Below are 7,415 nucleotides of genomic sequence, written 5' to 3'. Positions count from 1 at the left end.
AGTCATTGACAATTTGCATTCAGATCGACATTCATATGAGTTTGCGTGTGAGAGAGAATGATATGAAGGGAGCAGGTAGAGAATGATATAGTGTGTCTTTAAATGCTATGAGTAGCAAAATAGATAAACAAGTGAAAGTATAGAAAATATAAGATGATTAAACAGATCATTCATTAGTCAAAACAAAGACAATACCTAACTAACACAAGCTAATATGGTAGCCTACTAATGCATAAATTAGAAAGAAGCATTAAAACAAGCTAGCTAGATGAAACATGGATATATTACATCAAAAGACACCATATGCAACACTAATGTAACACTATTAGGTAAAAAGGCAACGAAAATTTCAAGACTAACTAACAAGATCGAACTTATAACAGTCATTATTTCAGAGCGAAGTGTAAGCTATTGTTTTGGACTTTTGGTATATACTAGTTGTTGGTGTGCGCGCCACGCCACGCCCCACCCCCCCCCCCCCCCCACAATTTTGCAAAAGGTAATTAGTGGAAAACATTTTTAATGTATTGTTTATGAATTTTTTAATAAGCCAATTAGCATATATCCAATTATAAATTAAACAATCAACCAATGAATAATGTTTAATTTGCTCAACCATCAGCCGCAAATATTTTCCGATTTGTAGGAATTCAAGCTTTTCTTAAAAATGAAGCTCCAAGGAGTTAATTGTGGCAAAAAATTATCATTTTAATTTGAATTCCCAATTAACTATGTTAGCGTAATAATTTTATTTTATTTTTTTTACGAAAGAATGAAGTTACTCATAGCTTTGTACATGCAAATCACATTTGAAAAACATGGTCAGTACATTAGCTTGTATGCATTTGATTTACATTTTGCATAGACATTGAAAATGAAACTATTTTACAAAGAGAAGTTGCAACAACATATTTCAGTGTAAATGCAATGCCTAAGACAGTTGGACATCAAGACCAATTCATGTGATGACAAATTGTAATGTAAAAAATATATTAGGGCATCAATTAATGATATAGAAAATAGACTTATTTTCATAGTTTCCATGCTTGGCTATGCCTAATTGAAGTATCAATTGATAGTTTTATCTACCAAAATCTCCACTAACAGCCAAGAAACCTATTGCCTACCCCTCTGATAAAACGGTTTGTGTCGTTATCAACTTATCATCAACCTTTGAAAAATTGAGAGAAGTTATTCTCTACCATCGAAGAGACATAATAAAAGATGAAGTACCATTCTAGAGAAAAATAACTCTACATTACATCCTCTTTCCTTGACAATGCAAGATGAAGTAGCCAAAGCAAATGCTATGTTTACAAAAGGGCATTTCTCCCCCTAAAAAATCAAACATTCGTCGGCTAGAACTGATATTGCTACACTCGGCTTTATTACATGGGAACTTTGAATCACTTTACGCACTATATACAAATTAAGACAAAATAGAAGGATGCATTATTATTTATAATCTCAGCTACCATTAGCACCTTTGATTTTAAACCAACAAAGGACTTCTTGAAGTGAATATAGAAGCAAATAGATTAAAAGGCAAAATATTCATTACTACAATGAAAACTTAGTAATTGTTATACAATCATAATTCATGAAATCAGGGTTGTCACAAAGGCCAAGTTTTGAAAGAACAAAACAATAGGATTCACAGTCAGTTCTCCTCAGATATTTCAACAGCTTCATCCTTTGATGCACTTTTGCTTGCAATCCTCGACGAGAATGCTTATCCTAGAACAAAATAATAACATAATTGTTAGCTACCAAACATTTCACATCAAGTGAAAACATTATGTCATTTCCTTATAGTCACTGCCCTAGACATAGAATTTCCATACACAAAAGCTAAAGAATCAGACATAATGTGAAGGTATAGACCACACACGCACACCAAACTGCTACCCTAGACATAAATTTTCATACAAGAATTAAAGTTTGTGTACATTAACAGCGAACTTTGTGGAAAATTACTGGATGAATTAGTGGCACAAGTTTTGGCTTCCATCCAAAAGGCATCAATGCCGGGCAACATTCCTTCTTTTTGCCACATAAAACCCATATCCTAACTTTTTTTGCCACATAAGACCATACTATTCCTTCAGCAACTCGCCATTCACCCAAATTAAATACATAAGTAAAAGACACCAAATCTAAAACTGTATGTTTATTTACCTGATTGATAGATTAATTCATACAAAAGAGAGAAATTTAGATCTCTCCTATGTGATATCAATAGCACAATCTTCTACTTTTTTGATACGAAACAAAGTTAAATGAAATTCTAATTTCTATTACACTCTAGTTTGGCAATAATACCTTTTACCATCAACCCCAACAAAAGAAACAATAGAAATCCCTGAACTATCTTTATGCAAAGTACTCACCTAGCAAACCAATTTCATGAAACAAAAGGGCCCAAAAACGTCCATCACATTATGCTTTTACTTAGACATCCATCAAAGGTAATAAAGTCGGAGTGACTAAGCATGATCAAGCATCAACTATGTAACAATAACTATCCCACCAGTTTTAGAAACACGTCTCAAATAAAGATCCTTTAAAAGAAATAATCAAGAGAAAATTACGAATATGACAATGGCTACAAGTTTAGCGTTCGAATATGTAGATGTTCCTATCTCCCTAGCTGCCTCCCCCTCTTTCTCTTATCTCCCATGTATCACAAGGTTAGGAAATCTTTTTCTACTTGCTTGCAATACTAAACCACTCTCCTAAAGGTAGAGGAATCCCTTCATGCTCCACCACTCAAGAGATATTTAATTGTACACATTGGAGGGGGGGGGGGGAAGGGAGGTTAAGCAGGCATGAGGCACAACTTGGAGCTTATAAATAGAGAAATAATGTTATAATGTAGCATAACATAAATAAATATTTCTCTAAAACTCACCAATTGGCTCTAGTTAGTTGCAGGTTTTCTTGGCCATTCTCAATTGTTAATGCTGGAGAAAAAGCCACCTAAAAAGCCTTGAAATTCTATCAATTCCTAAGGTTGACTTCTTGGCTGTCCATGCACAACTGTACTGAATAAGCCCCAATGTTATGGAGATTCTCATTTAGATGAACAACCATGAGTTTTGAACCACTAGGAAAGCATAACATAGTGCCTGACATATATCTGATAGGAAACCTAAGAACTATAACTTTGGTATTCACCTCTGCTATTGATAAAAATCCCTGCACACAAATTACATTGTTCAAATAGCTGCAGAGCCAGAAATAACTGCATTTGATTTATAAAGAAGCAACTATGGTAAATATATCATATATACTACATGAAAACTCATGGCAAGCTGAATAAATGTCTCCCAATTCTACGACTCTTAGGTTGGGCTTAAGGTGAAAAAGTCTAACATAAACATATACTATCTCACTTTATAGTGTACTGCATCACAATTCACAAATTCATAATATAATCAATACCTAAAATCCATAATAAGATATTCCTTCATTACACAAACCAAGGTCACATAAGCAAACAAGAATAGGTTATATTAGTAGAAAATTAAATTAACAGACATTAAAAGAAAATCATAGTTTCACAATCAGAACAAACATTAAGTGGTCACAAGTCCAAGATTGGTTAGAACTGATATTTGAGCAGAATATTCATACGAAAAATCACATATGAAATCAATTAATGTTTTAAAATAGTGGCTCATGTTTTCTAGTCTTGAATATGTACTTTAAAGTCAAGAAATGATTTTGGTATTAAAACTCACATCATATGATTTTATCCTTTGATATGATGAGTAGGATTACATTTTTAATGAGAATATTGTATTACATAAACACCCGTCTATAGCTTCTTGATCTCATGTTTACGCTAGATCCTTGGTTTACCTAAGCCATGTTCGCCTTAAAGTTTCGTGTATAACATTATGTATCTATAAATTCAAGAAACAGTTCCCATGCAAAATTCTGTTACACAAACATGTTTACTATATTAAAGTCAAAAAAAGCGATGAATACGAATCCTATCCCAAACACATAGCTTACTCTCTCAACATGGCACCAAAGCATTTCCCATCAATCGAATATAATGAACCCAAATTACCCGAAATATTGTCAAAACGCAAGATAAAAGCCAGGTTAGGCACTTGAATGCATTCGAATAATTCGAAAGACAAAATAAAAAAATTAAAAAAAAAAATAAGCAAAAAAGGTGAAGAAACCATTCACTGCAACTGTCCCATATTAACTTTTATGAATATAAAGATAAGATGTGAAGTTGGCTTTTTACAAATACTATAGCATGCATTAAAAGACAATGTCATTATATTTCTCATTGTGTTGCATTACAGAATAAAACTGCAACATTAACTTAATCCTCTTAAGAAGTTCAGATATGAACAATAGCCCAATCATCTTAAATAATCACTCTCATTGATTAATAAAAAACAAAAAACCCAATAAGGGCTTGTTTGACATCGTTTTTTATTTCAGTTTTCAGTTTTTTTAAAACAAAAAACCAAAAACAGGAAACAAGAAAAATGTGTTTTCACTTTTTTGTTGTCGGTTTTCAAAATTATCATGATTTAAATAAGTTTGACTAATTTTTTATTCAATATATGATATATGTCATATGATTTTGAAAAAACAAAAAACCAGAAAACATAAAACTACAGCGATGCCAAACGAACCCTAAATTAATCAAATGATTTCAAAATTCCAACGCTTTTAAAACTCTTCAATCTTTACCCAATAGTTTCATAAATTTAATCAAAAATGCATTTCTTAAAAGCTATTCAAAAATCTCTAAGCACTTTCAGAATATCAAAACTGAAATATCTAGGCATATTCAAAATATCAAAACTGAAATATCTAGTCATATTCAAAATATCAAAACTGAAATATCTAGGCATTTTCAGAATATCAAAACTGAAATATCTAGGCATTTTCAAAATAAAAAAAAAACCTTTTTTTAGATACTTGAAGGTCCAGTATTCAGTTCAAAAATACGGAGCTCCTCCAAATATTGAAATCTAACATAGCATGCATCAAATAGAAACTATCATAATTTGAAGAGGTAGTTATGATACTTCTTACATCCATTTGGGAGAGCTAACAAACCATAATAATCTTTTATTGATCTTCCGATAATCTTTTATCAATATTCTAATAATCCTACCAACAACAACTAATTTAATTAACAAAAACCTAACAAGGGCCAGAATATAAAAAGTGCATCATAAACCTAATAACTAAACACTTAGCTGACAAGACCTACCAATCAACAAGAAAAAGAAAAGCCAATTTATCTTTCACATCATCAACAATATACAAATATTTTTTAATGGAGTGATGCAATGATACTGGCAAAAATGACTCTACTACAACAGTAAGTCAAAAACAATATCTCAAATTACCTTCATGTTCTACATGCTTATTAGATATATTTTTGCTACTTGTGCTTTGAAAGTGGATTAACTCAAGAGGAGGTCTCCTTTGAAAGTGTTTGCCAGTTACAATAAAATATATTTTCCTTTGAAGAATGATACATCATATACTCACCACTCTGAAATGAAAAAGAATACAACTTTGATTTAAAATCAACAGAATTTAGGTTTAAAATCAACAGAATTTTACTCCGTATGCATTTCTTAAGAGCTATTCAAAATCTCTCAAAACACATCACACACATCAACAAAAAAAAACTAAAATTAATGCACAAAACATAATTGTCAAATCTGAAGATCAAACTACACTAAAAAAATTACCCAAACCTTAAAACCTAAAGCAATTGTATTACAAAAGCCTGTTACTATTCTTCCCGTCCTGATCACAGTCACAAGGTACTGAATTCATGCCTTAATTTTACACTGATGATCTTATTTGTACTTCAAATGAACACTTTTGAGTAACAGCAACCCATATACAAACTGAAGTTTCCTGGTTCAGGAAAAATTTGTTGCAGCACCTAGGTTACCACGAGAAAGATTAGTGGACAGTAAGGATGATTAAAGGGAGAGGATACCACAATTGTCTCATGATACAAGTCTTAAAAGTGTTAGTGCTGCATGTGATCCAATAAAACCAGCACCCCCTTGTTACCAAAGTGACACCCATTTAGAAAAAAAGAATACATAATAAGAACAAATGAAAATATAAGAGGCTTACTTCAACATCATCAGATCCACGATAAGTAGATAAAACTATAAGCTAGAAAAGCTACATTCTTTCTTTCCTTGCTGTATAATTTCAATGGAATGTAGCTTAATAATTTAAGCCAAAGTACATAACAAAGTCAAAATTCTGTGAAAGAAGCAAAATTTATGTCTTCAAGGAAATTCAAACAAGGATTTCTATCATTAATTAGGCTTACATTGTTGGTATTAGTAAAAAAAATTTGGCAATCAAGCTTAGACTGACAAACCATTATACTGTATTTTCTCTGTGCAAACACTCCTTTCAACCCATACATACTTACATATAATTGAAAATTTACAGTAGTAATTGAAAATTTAGTTTTTGTCCTGATTAATCATGAGATTTTTGGCCCTATTATCAGTCCTACCCTCATTTCAAAATGCACACATCCCATTACTCAAATTGGTCTATGCTCCATCAACAAAACTATATATATATATACATATATATATATATGTATGTATATATATATATATATATATATATATGTGTGTGTGTGTGTGTGTGTGTGTGTGTGTGTGTGTGTGTGTATATATATGTGTATATATATATATGTGTGTGTGTGTATATGTATATATATATATATGTGTGTGTGTGTGTGTGTGTGTATATATAATGTTCATATTATCCTCATAAAACCTAGATATTCGACCAAAAAAAACCAAAAAAATAACAATCAATAAAAATCGAAAAATATTCAGAAAACCTAGAAATTCTACTCAAAAAAAAAAAAAACAAAAAAAAAAAAAACCAATCAATTAAAGTCGAAATATATTCAGAAAACATAGAAATTCAACCCAAAAAAACCTTAAAAATAAGCAATCAATAAAAATCGAAAAATATTCAAAAACCTAAAAATTAACAAATGAGTACAAAAGGGGAGATTACCGGGAGAATGAAGGCATCGTCGTCTTCGTCAAGGATTCACAAAAGACACCCACAAATCGAGGCATAATTGAAGAATCACCATTGAATTGATGAAAATGGAATACAGAGTAGCATACCAAATTAACAAAATTGTAAGACTAAACCCTAGACAATGAAGTTGATGATCTAATTAAATACAATGGTACCACCATTGGAGGAGACAAAGGTCGGAAGCCGCTGCAAGTTTTAGAGAGCACTTTTGAAATCCCTTTAGATCGAGGGTTCAAGATTTAAACCGCTCTCGACGATGCCGTCTATTGTAACCATCAATTGCAAAAAATTTAGGTCTATTACATGAATAGTTGAGAATTGGAGAG

The sequence above is a fragment of the Chenopodium quinoa genome, unplaced genomic scaffold, assembly GCF_001683475.1.
Source record: "Chenopodium quinoa cultivar QQ74 unplaced genomic scaffold, ASM168347v1, whole genome shotgun sequence".
Lineage (NCBI taxonomy): Eukaryota > Viridiplantae > Streptophyta > Magnoliopsida > Caryophyllales > Amaranthaceae > Chenopodium > Chenopodium quinoa.
This window is presented reverse-complemented; position numbering follows the sequence as displayed.